This window comes from Bufo bufo, chromosome 6 (genome assembly GCF_905171765.1).
Source record: "Bufo bufo chromosome 6, aBufBuf1.1, whole genome shotgun sequence".
Taxonomy (NCBI): Eukaryota; Metazoa; Chordata; class Amphibia; order Anura; family Bufonidae; genus Bufo; species Bufo bufo.
Genome location: NC_053394.1, coordinates 27,044,881 through 27,057,191, shown reverse-complemented (window position 1 = coordinate 27,057,191; position 12,311 = coordinate 27,044,881). Strand labels below are relative to the sequence as shown.

The window sequence follows — 12,311 nt, the reverse complement described above, 5'->3', positions numbered from 1 at the left end:
TGGATGTTCCACAGCAGTACTGGCAAAATATTCCGTGGACAGATGAAACCAAAGTTGAGTTGTTTGGAAGAAACACACAACACTATGTGTGGAGAAAAAGAGGCACAGCACACCAACATCAAAACCTCATCCCAACTGTGAAGTATGGTGGTGGGGGCATCATGGTTTCGGGCTGCTTTGCTGCGTCAGGGCCTGGACGGATTGCTATCATCGAAGGAAAAATGAATTCCCATGTTTATCAAGACATTTTGCAGGAGAACTTAAGGCCATCTATCCACCAGCTGAAGCTCAACAGAAGATGGGTGTTGCAACAGGACAACAGCCCAAAGCATAGAAGTAAATAAACAACAGAATGGCTTAAACAGAAGAAAATACGACTTCTGGAGTGGCCCAGTCAGAGTCCTGACCTCAACCCGATTGAGATGCTGTGGCATGACCTCAAGAAAGCGATTCACACCAGACATCCCAAGAATATTGCTGAACTGAAACAATTCTGTAAAGAGGAATGGTCAAGAATTACTCCTGACCGTTGTACACGTCTGATCTGCAACTACAGGAAAAGTTTGGTTGAAGTTATTGCTGCCAAAGGAGGTTCAACCAGTTATTAAATCCAAGGGTTCACATACTTTTTCCACCTGCTCTGTGAATATTCACATGGTGTGTTCAATAAAAACATGGTAACATTTAATTATTTGTGTGTTATTAGTTTAAGCTGAATGTGATTGTCTATTGTTGTGACTTAGATGAAGATCAGATCACATTTTATGACCAATTTGTGTAAAAATGCATATAATTACAAAGGGTTCACATACTTTTTCTTGCAACTGTATTTGCATTATCATACTGATTATGCTGACTGTTATCTTGTAATAAGCCAGTACTGTACTCTTGCTTTATATTAGCTGGTCATCTTTTTGTACAAATCCGCTTGTAAACCACTGTACAATCTTGCTTTTCGGCACCATTGTTTGTATCATCATACCACTGTTACAAAATCAATAAAAAGATTTTAAAAAGAAAAAAGAAAAAGAAAAGATCTCTATTATGGAAAGAAGTTAATTCCCTTAAAAGTGATGTGATTTGCATTCAAGAAACTCACTTGAATGAGTCTGACACTTATAGACTTAACCATAAAAAAATGTACCAACTTATTTGCATCACCTGCAATGAACAAGAAAAAAAGGGGTAATTATTGCTGTTAAAAATTCTCTTTCTTTTCAAATGATTCAAAGCAAGACTGACAACAACGGGAGATATATTATACTAGTATGCAATATCAACAATCCAATATATTATTAGTTTCTTTGTACGCACCAAACACAAATCAACTCCTGGATGTTCGGGTTCGGCAGGTTCGGCCGAACTTAAAAAAAAAGTTCTGGTTCGGGACCCGAACTTGACCCGAACTTGACCCCGAACCCGAACCCGAACCCCATTAAAGTCAATGGGGACCCGAACTTTTGGCCACTAAAATGGCTCTAAAATAGCCCTGGAAACAGCTAGAGGGCTGCAAAAGGCAGCAAAATGTGCTTAAGAGCATGGCAACTGCTCTGCAAATAAATGTGGATAGGGAAATGAATTAATAAAACATAAAAGACCTTAAAAAAATAAAAATTAGGAATGATGTAGGAGGAAGAGGTTGAGGAGGCGGTGAATGGGTGGATGTGGCAGTGTAGGCTCACGTGGCTGTCTAGGTGAAAGCGGCGGCAAGGAGGAATTGGTAGCCAACACAGATGTGTGTTATTTAGCATTTTTACATAGGGGTATCCCCCAAAATATTGGGACATATAAAAAAAAAAAAATGAATAAGTGCACTTGAGTACAAGGATGGATGGTTGAGGCTGTTAGAACTGTCTATTCTGCACAAGGTACAGACAAGTCCTGAGGGATCCAAGCCTGGTTCATTTTAATGAACGTGAGCTTGTCCACATTGGCTGTGGACAGGCGGCTGCGTCTGTCTGTAATGACGCCTCCTACCGTGCTAAATACATGTTCAGAGAGTACACTGGCTGCAGGGCAGGCCAGCACCTCCAAGGCATACAGGGCAAGCTCTGGCCATGTGGACAATTTGGAGACCCAGAAGTTGAATGGGGCAGAACCATCAGTCAGTACGTGTAGTCGTGTGCACAGGTACTGTTCCACCATGTTGTTCAAATGCTGCCTCCTGCTAACACGCTCCATATCAGCAGTTGGGGCCGGTTGTTGCGGCGAGGTGACAAAGCTTTTCCACATGTCGGCCATGCTAACCCTGCCTTCTGAGGTGCTGGCGCTGACACAGCTGCGTTGGTGACCTCGTCCTCCTCCCCTGCCTTCGCCTTGTGCTTCCACTTGTCCCCCGGCATCAGTCAGTAATGCTCTCAGGAGCGCGTCTACCAGCGTGCGCCTGTAGTCGCGCATCTTCCGATCACGCTCCAGTGAGGGAATTAAGGCGGCACATTGTCTTTGTAACGGGGATCCAGCAGGGTGGCCACCCAGTAGTCAGCACACGTTAAAATGTGGGCAACTCTGCTGTCATTGCGCAGGCACTGCAGCATGTAGTCGCTCATGTGTGCCAGGCTGCCCAGAGGTAAGGACAAGCTGTCCTCTGTGGGAGGCGTATCATCTGCGTCCTCCGTATCCCCCCAGCCACGCACCAGTGATGGGCCCGAGCTGCGTTGGATGCCACCGCGCTGTGAACATGCTTCATCCCCATCCTCCTCCTCCTCCTCGTCCTCCAGTAGTGGGCCCTGGCTCGCCAAATTTGTACCTGGCCTCTGCTGTTGCAAAAATCCTCTTTCTGAGCCACTTCCAAAAGACTGGCCTGAAAGTGTTAGAGATGACCCCTCTTCCTCCTCCTCGTCCTGGGCCACATCCTCTTCCATCATCGCCCTAAGTGTTTTCTCAAGTAGACATAGAAGTGGTATTGTAAAAGCTGATAATGGCGTCATCGCCACTGGCCATGTTGGTGGAGTACTCGAAACAGCGCAACAGGGCACACAGGTCTCGCATGGAGGCCCAGTCATTGGTGGTGAAGTGGTGCTGTTCCGCAGTGCGAATCACCCGTGCGTGCTGCAGCTGAAACTCCACTATGGCCTGCTGCTGCTCGCACAGTCTCTCCAGCATGTGCAAGGTGGAGTTCCACCTGGTGGGCACGTCGCATATGAGGCGGTGAGCGGGAAGGCCGAAGTTACGCTGTAGAGCAGACAGCCGAGCGGCGGCAGGATGAGAACGCCGTAAGCGCGCACAGACGGCCCGCACTTTATGCAGCAGCTCTGACATGTCGGGGTAGTTGTGAATGAATTTCTGCACCACCAAATTCAGCACATGCGCCAGGCAAGGGATGTGCATAAAACCGGCTAGTCCCAGAGCTGCAACGAGATTTCGCCCATTATCGCACACCACCAGGCCGGGCTTGAGGCTCACTGGCAGCAACCACTCGTCGGTCTGTTGTTCTATACCCCGCCACAACTCCTGTGCGGTGTGGGGCCTGTCCCCCAAACACATCAGTTTCAGAACGGCCTGCTGACGTTTACCCCTGGCTGTGCTGAAGTTGGTGGTGAAGGTCTGTCGCTGACCGGATGAAGAGGTGGTAGAAGAGGAGGAGGAAGCCGAGTAGGAGGCAACAGGAGGCAAAGAATGATGCCCTGCGATCCTTGGTGGCGGAAGGACGTGTGCCAAACAGCTCTCTTCCTGGGGCCCAGCCGCCACTACATTTACCCAGTGTGCAATTAGGTAGATATAGCGTCCCTGGCCATGCTTACTGGTCCACGTATCTGTGGTTAGGTGGACCTTGCCACAGATGGCATTGCGCAGTGCACACTTGATTTTATCCGATACTTGGTTGTGCAGGGAGGGCACGGCTCTCCTGGAGAAGTAGTGGCGGCTGGGATCGACGTACTGTGGGACAGCAAGCGACATGAGCTGTTTGAAGCTGTCCGTCTCCACCAGCCTGAATGACAGCATTTCAAAAGCCAGTAGTTTAGAGATGCTGGCATTCAGGGCCAGGGATCGAGGGTGGCTACGTGGGAATTTAAGCTTTCTCTCAAAGGTTTGTGAGAGCTGAACGCTTACGTGTGACATGGTGGAGATGCTTGGTGACGGAGGTGGTGTTGTTGGTGGCACATCCTCTGTTTGCTGGGTGGCAGGTGCCAACGTTCCTCCAGAGGCGGAGGAAGAGGCCGAGGCAGCAGCAGAAGAGGGAGCAGGAGGGGCCTGACCCTTTTCTTGATTTTAAAGGTGCTTACTCCACTGCAGCCCGTGTCTCGCCTGTAGATGCCTGGTCATGCAGGTTGTGCTAAGGTTCAGAACGTTAATGCCTCGCTTCAGGCTCTGATGGCACAGCGTGCAAACCACTCGGGTCTTGTCGTCAGCACATTGTGTGAAGAAGTGCCATGCCAGGGAACTCCTTGAAGCTGCCTTTGGTGTGCTCGGTCCCTGGTGACGGTGGCCAGTAGCAGGCAAACTGTTTTGGCGACGGCTGCTCCGCTTTTGCACCCTGCTCCCTCTTTTGCTACGCTGTTGGCTCGGTCTCACCACTGCCTCTTCCTCCGAACTCTGAAAGTCAGTGGCATGACCTTCATTCCATGTGGGGTCTAGGACCTCATCATCCCCTGCATCGTCTTCCACCCAGTCTTCCTCCCTGACCTCCTTTTCGGTCTGCACACTGCAGAAAGACGCAGCAGTTGGCACCTGTGTTTCGTCATCATCAGAGACGTGCTGAGGTTGTATTCCCATGTCCTCATCAGGAAACATAAGTGGTTGTGCGTCAGTGCATTCTATGTCTTCCACCCCTGGGGAAGGGCTAGGTGGATGCCCTTGGGAAACCCTGCCAGCAGAGTCTTCAAACAGCATAAGAGACTGCTGCATGACTTGAGGCTCAGACAGGTTCCCCGATATGCACGGGGGTGATGTGACAGACTGATGGGCATGGGTTTCAGGCGCTACCTGTGCGCTTTCTGCAGAAGACTGGGTGGGAGATAATGTGAACGTGCTGGATCCACTGTCGGACACCCAATTGACTAGCGCCTGTACTTGCTCAGGCCTTACCATCCTTAGAACGGCATTAGGCCCGACTAAATATCGCTGTAGATTCTGGCGGCTACTGGGACCTGAGGTAGTAGGTTCAGTAGGACGTGTAGCTGTGGCAGAACGGCCACGTCCTCTTCCTGCACCAGAGGCTCCACCAACACCACCACCACCACCATGACCACGCCCCTTATTAGATGTTTGCCTCATAGTTAGCGTTCACCAAGCAAAGTAAAAAGTGGTTAAGTCTGTTAAAAATAATTAACCGCCAATAAAAACCCTGATGTAGGGTATTGCACTAAAAAAAAAATATTTAACTCCATATGACAGCGGTATTTGTGGCCTGAATTTCACAGTAATTTATGCAGGTCTAATCCCAGATGTGCACTATATCAGAGATTTTTTTTTAACCCCAGTAAGCAAAAAGCCATATTTCTGGCCTAAATGTGACACTCACTTATGCATGTCTAATCCCAGATGTGCAGTATATCAGAGGGTTTTTATAACCCCAGTAAGCAAAAAGCCGTATTTGTGGCCTAAATTTCACAGTCACTTATGCACGTCTAATCCCAGATGTGCAGTATATCAGAGGGTTTTTTGAACCCCAGTAACCAAAAAGCCGTATTTCTGGCCTAAATGTGACACTCACTTATGCATGTCTAATCCCAGATGTGCAGTATATCAGAGGGTTTTTTCACCCCAGTAACCAAAAAGTTGTATTTCTGGCCTAAATGTGATACTCACTTATGCACGTCTAATCCTAGATGTGCACTATATGAAACAGATATTTTTTTTTCACCCCAGTAAGCAAAAAGCTGCATTTCTGGCCTAAATGTGACAATCACTTATGCACGTCTAATCCCAGATGTGCAGTATATCAGAGGGTTTTTTCACCCCAGTAAGCAAAAAGCTGTATTTCTGGCCTAAATGTGACACTCACTTATGCATGTCTAATCCTAGATGTGCACTATATGAAACAAGACTCTCTAGCTATATGTGGAGACTTCAATTTGCCTCCATTGGCATCTATTGACAAGTCGTACCATACGAAATCTCAACCCTCCTTACATTTTGTGCAATATCTACTGGCAGAAGATTTATATGACACTTGGAGAGTGTTACACGCATCAGAACACGATTACACTTTTTACTCATACCCCCCATAACCAGTATTCTAGAATTGATTTGCTAATTGTCAATAAATGGACTTTGCAAAATATTTCATCCTCTAGCATAGGAGCCATAACATGGTCACACACCAATTTCATGGCTAATCTCGGAGTGATTCAACCAAATCACATACACACCCTTGCTAACCAACAATTATCATTTATCTTTACCTTCCACCCAATCCCAAATTAATGAAACTCTTACAGAATAATTCATGTGCAATTGCACCCCAGATGTGCAACCCAACACGACTTGGTGCGCACGCAAGGCTTATGTAAGAGGCCACCTTATTCGCATTTCACCCTTCTTAAAAAGACAAATACGCCCTCACACGGAACAACTACACTCACCTAAAGAATTATTAGGAACACCATACTAATACGGTGTTGGACCCCCTTTTGCCTTCAGAACTGCCTTAATTCTACGTGGCATTGATTCAACAAGGTGCTGATAGCATTCTTTAGAAATGTTGGCCCATATTGATAGGATAGCATCTTGCAGTTGATGGAGATTTGAGGGATGCACATCCAAGGCACGAAGCTCCCGTTCCACCACATCCCAAAGATACTCTATTGGGTTGAGATCTGGTGACTGTGGGGGCCATTTTAGTACAGTGAACTCATTGTCATGTTCAAGAAACCAATTTGAAGTTATTAGAGCTTTGTGACATGGTCCATTATCCTGCTGGAAGTAGCCATCAGAGGATGGATACATGTTCTCATTCTGTTTACTCCAAATTCGGAATCTACCATTTGAATGTCTCAACAGAAATCGAGACTCATCAGACCAGGCAACATTTTTCCAGTCTTCAACAGTCCAATTTTGGTGAGCTCGTGCAAATTGTAGCCTCTTTTTCCTATTTGTAGTGGAGATGAGTGGTACCCGGTGGGGTCTTCTGCTGTTGTAGCCCATCCGCCTCAAGGTTGTGCGTGTTGTGGCTTCACAAATGCTTTGCTGCATACCTCGGTTGTAACGAGTGGTTATTTCAGTCAACGTTACTCTTTTATCAGCTTGAATCAGTCGGCCCATTCTCCTCTGACCTCTAGCATCCACAAGGCATTTTTGCCCACAGGACTGCCGCATACTGGATGTTTTTCCCTTTTCACACTATTCTTTGTAAACCCTAGAAATGGGTCAGTTTGGCACCAACAACCATGCCACGCTCAAAATTGCTTAAATCACCTTTCTTTCCCATTCTGACATTCAGTTTGGAGTTCAGGAGATTGTCTTGACCAGGACCACCCCCCTAAATGCATTGAAGCAACTGCCATGTGATTGGTTGACTAGATAATTGCATTAATGAGAAATAGAACAGGTGTTCCTAATAATTCTTCAGGTGAGTGTATGTACATCCATTACTAATTAAGAAGCTATGGACAAAATAAAACCATTCCCAAACTATACTAAACCAACGTAAAAATTTACGTTACGAATAGGGTTGAGCGAACCCGAACTGTAAAGTTCGGGTTCGTACCGAACTTTAGGATTTTTGGACCCTGGACCCGAACCCGAACATTTCAGTAAAAGTTCGGGTTCGGGTTCGGTGTTCGGCGCTTTCTTGGTGCTTTTTGAAAGGCTGCAGAGCAGCCAATCAACAAGCGGTTAACTGTCTGACCTTAGAAGCCATCACAGCCATGCCTACTAATGGCATGGCTCTGATTGGCCAGTGTAGCATGTGACCCAGCCTCTATATAAGCTGGAGTCACGTAGAGCTACACGTCACTCTGCTGTGTTTAGTGTAGGGAGAGGATGCTGCTGGTGATTTCAGGGAGAGAATAGGAGAGAGTCTTTGCTCAAAATCTGAATCTAACTCAGCGATCTACATACAGTCGTTGCCAAAAGTTTTGAGAATGACACAAATATTAGTTTTCACAAAGTTTGCTGCTAAACTGCTTTTAGATCTTTGTTTCTGTTGTTTCTGTAATGTAGTGAAATATAATTACACGCACTTCATACATTTCAAAGGCTTTTATCGACAATTACATGACATTTATGCAAAGAGTCAGTATTTGCAGTGTTGGCCCTTCTTTTTCAGGACCTCTGCAATTCGACTGGGCATGCTCTCAATCAACTTCTGGGCCAATTCCTGACTGATAGCAACCCATTCTTTCATAATCACTTCTTAGAGTTTGTCAGAATTAGTGGGTTTTTGTTTGTCCACCCGTCTCTTGAGGATTGACCACAAGTTCTCAATGGGATTAAGATCTGGGGAGTTTCCAGGCCATGGACCCAAAATGTCAACGTTTTGGTCCCCGAGCCACTTAGTTATCACTTTTGCCTTATGGCACGGTGCTCCATCGTGCTGGAAAATGCATTGTTCTTCACCAAACTGTTGTTGGATTGTTGGAAGAAGTTGCTGTTGGAGGGTGTTTTGGTACCATTCTTTATTCATGGCTGTGTTTTTGGGCAAAATTGTGAGTGAGCCCACTCCCTTGGATGAGAAGCAACCCCACACATGAATGGTCCCAGGATGCTTTACTGTTGGCATTACACAGGACTGATAGTAGCGCTCACCTTTTCTTCTCCGGACAAGCCTTTTTCCTGATGCCCCAAACAATCGGAAAGAGGCTTCATCGGAGAATATGACTTTGCCCCAGTCCTCAACAGTCCATTCACCATATTTTCTGCAGAAGATCAATCTGTCCCTGATGTTTTTTTTGGAGAGAAGTGGCTTATTTGCTGCCCTTCTTGACACCAGGCCATCTTCCAAAAGTCTTTGCCTCACTGTGCGTGCAGATGCGCTCACACCTGCCTGCTGCCATTCCTGAGCAAGCTCTGCACTGGTGGCACTCCGATCCCGCAGCTGAATCCTCTTTAGGAGACGATCCTGGCGCTTGCTGGACTTTCTTGGACACCCTGAAGCATTCTTAACAAGAATTTAACCTCTTTTTTTAAAGTTCTTGATGATCCTATAAATTGTTGGTTGAGGTGTAATCTTAGTAGGAACAATATCCTTGCCTGTGAAGCCATTTTTATGCAACGCAATGATGGCTGCACGCGTTTCTTTGCAGGTCACCATGGTTAACAATGGAAGAACAATGATTTCAAGCATCACCCTCCTTTTAACAGGTCAAGTCTGCCATTATAACCCAATCAGCCTGACATAATGATCTCCAGCCTTGTGCTCATCAACATTCTCACCTGAGTTAACAAGACGATTACTGAAATGATCTCAGCAGGTCCTTTAATGACAGCAATGAAATGCAGTGGAAAGTTTTTTTTGGGATTAAGTTAATTTTCATGGCAAAGAAGGACTATGCAATTCAACTGATCACTCTTCATAACATTCTGGGGTATATGCAAATTGCCATTATAAAAACTTAAGCAGCAACTTTTCCAATTTCCAATATTTATGTAATTCTCAAAACTTTTGGCCACGACTGTACTGCTGCCATATTGAGTTATTAAACAAACACCCGTTTGGGCAAAAAATGTTTATTTGGCAGCCTTTGCTGCATATGTCATTGTGAGATACACGCTTAATATATTTTGGTTAGATTCAGAGATTTGAAATACCGCCATTTGGTGCACCAATCTTTAATTCAGGCCGTGTGAGATACACCCTTTACATACAGGGGTTTGATTCAGGCATTTGAAATACAGCCATTTTGGGCAAAGAAATCTTTAATTGAGGCCTACAGTGGGTTAGGCCGTGTGAGATACACCCTTTACATACAGGGGTTTGATTCAGGCATTTGAAATACAGCCATTTTGGGCAAATAAATCTTTAATTGAGGCCTACAGTGGGTCAGGCCGTGTGAGATACACCCTTTACATACAGGGGTTTGATTCAGGCATTTGAAATACAGCCATTTTGGGCAAAGAAATCTTTAATTGAGGCCTACAGTGGGTCAGGCCATGTGAGATACACCCTTACATACAGGGGGTTGATTTAGGCATTTGAAATACAGCCATTTTGGGCAAAGAAATCTTTAATTGAGGCCTAGTCTGGTTCAGGCCGTGTGAGATACACCCTTTACATACAGGGGTTTGATTCAGGCATTTGAAATACAGCCATTTTGGGCAAAGAAATCTTTAATTGAGGCCTACAGTGGGTCAGGCCGTGTGAGATACACCCTTTACATACAGGGGTTTGATTCAGGCATTTGAAATACAGCCATTTTGGGCAAATAAATCTTTAATTGAGGCCTACAGTGGGTCAGGCCGTGTGAGATACACCCTTTACATACAGGGGTTTGATTCAAGCATTTGAAATACAGCCATTTTGGGCAAATAAATCTTTAATTGAGGCCTACAGTGGGTCAGGCCATGTGAGATACACCCTTACATACAGGGGGTTGATTTAAGCATTTGAAATACAGCCATTTTGGGCAAAGAAATCTTTAATTGAGGCATACAGTGGGTCAGGCCGTGTGAGATACACCCTTTACATACAGGGGTTTGATTCAGGCATTTGAAATACAGCCATTTTGGGCAAATAAATCTTTAATTGAGGCTACAGTGGTTCAGGCCGTGTGAGATACACCCTTTACATACAGGGGTTTGATTCAGGCATTTGAAATACAGCCATTTTGGGCAAAGAAATCTTTAATTGAGGCATACAGTGGGTCAGGCCGTGTGAGATACACCCTTTACATACAGGGGTTTGATTCAGGCATTTGAAATACAGCCATTTTGGGCAAATAAATCTTTAATTGAGGCCTACACTGGGTCAGGCCGTGTGAGATACACCCTTTAAATACAGGGGTTTGATTCAGGCATTTGAAATACAGCCATTTTGGGCAAATAAATCTTTAATTGAGGCCTACAGTGGGTCAGGCCGTGTGAGATACACCCTTTAAATACAGGGGTTTGATTCAGGCATTTGAAATACAGCCATTTTGGGCAAAGAAATCTTTAATTGAGGCCTACAGTGGGTCAGGCCGTGTGAGATACACCCTTTACATACAGGGGTTTGATTCAGGCATTTGAAATACAGCCATTTTGGGCAAAGAAATCTTTAATTGAGGCCTACAGTGGGTCAGGCCGTGTGAGATACACCCTTTACATACAGGGGTTTGATTCAGGCATTTGAAATACAGCCATTTTGGGCAAAGAAATCTTTAATTGAGGCCTAGTCTGGTTCAGGCCGTGTGAGATACACCCTTTACATACAGGGGTTTGATTCAGGCATTTGAAATACAGCCATTTTGGGCAAAGAAATCTTTAATTGAGGCCTACAGTGGTTCAGGCCGTGTGAGATACACCCTTTACATACAGGGGTTTGAGTCAGGCATTTGAAATACAGCCATTTTGGGCAAAGAAATCTTTAATTGAGGCCTAGTCTGGTTCAGGCCGTGTGAGAAACACCCTTTACATACTGTCGTTCTATTCTACTATTAATTTAACACCCATTTAGGGCAAGATCCTAAATTCGATAAATAAGAGCAGAGCGTCAAATAAGGGATGTGGCCAGTGGCGTAGCTAGAAATGACTGGGCCCCACAGCAAATTTTGAATGGGGCCCCCCTCCCCCAGTAATTTCTTCACAACCCCTTCCTTTTATGCCGTCCCCATTCCTGTGGCTAGTAAAGATTGCTCTCTCAGACCAGGGCCGGCAGCTGTTCCATCTGTTTTATACACTGTCTATACTGCCACTGTATATAATTTTATTGTGTAATAATGTTGAGGGGGCCCTGACAAAATCTTTTAGTCCTCCTCCTCCTGGATGGGCCAATTCTTGGTCAGGGCCCCAAAACAGCCGCTTCCCCTGCTTCCCCTATAGTTACGCCCCTGGACTTGGCCCAGGTCGTGGTGCTGCTGGTGGAGCTCCTGTTGCAGGTAGAGGACGTGGTCAATCTGTGCCAGCTACACGCACAACCCCTTCCTCAGGTGCGAGTAGGCGACAGAACCTGCAGCTGTATTTGGTCGGGCCTAATGCGGCTCTACAAATGGTGAGGTCTGAACAAGTACAGGCGATAGTCGATTGGGTTGCTGACAGTGGATCCAGTTCCTTCACATTGTCTCCCACCCAGTCTCCTGCTTAAAGACCACAGTTGGCACCTGCAGCCGATGTCCATCAGTCTTTCACCTCACCCCCTTGCAAATCAGCCAAGCAGTCTGAGCCCCAAGTCATGCAGCAGTCTCTTCTGCTTTTTGATGACTCTGTTAGCAGGGTTTCCCAGGGTCATCCACATA

The 12,311-nt window shown here is 45.8% G+C and overlaps 1 long non-coding RNA gene across 1 annotated transcript; it reads left to right on the top strand.

Annotated features, from left to right (window-relative positions):
• Nucleotides 1-1,840: 1,840 nt before the first annotated feature.
• LOC121003994 lies at nt 1,841-11,794 on the top strand. Its single transcript, XR_005779637.1, has 3 exons — nt 1,841-1,852; nt 5,100-5,104; nt 11,579-11,794. It is a non-coding gene; the product is annotated as an uncharacterized LOC121003994 (long non-coding RNA).
• The last annotated feature ends 517 nt before the right edge of the window (nt 11,795-12,311 follow it).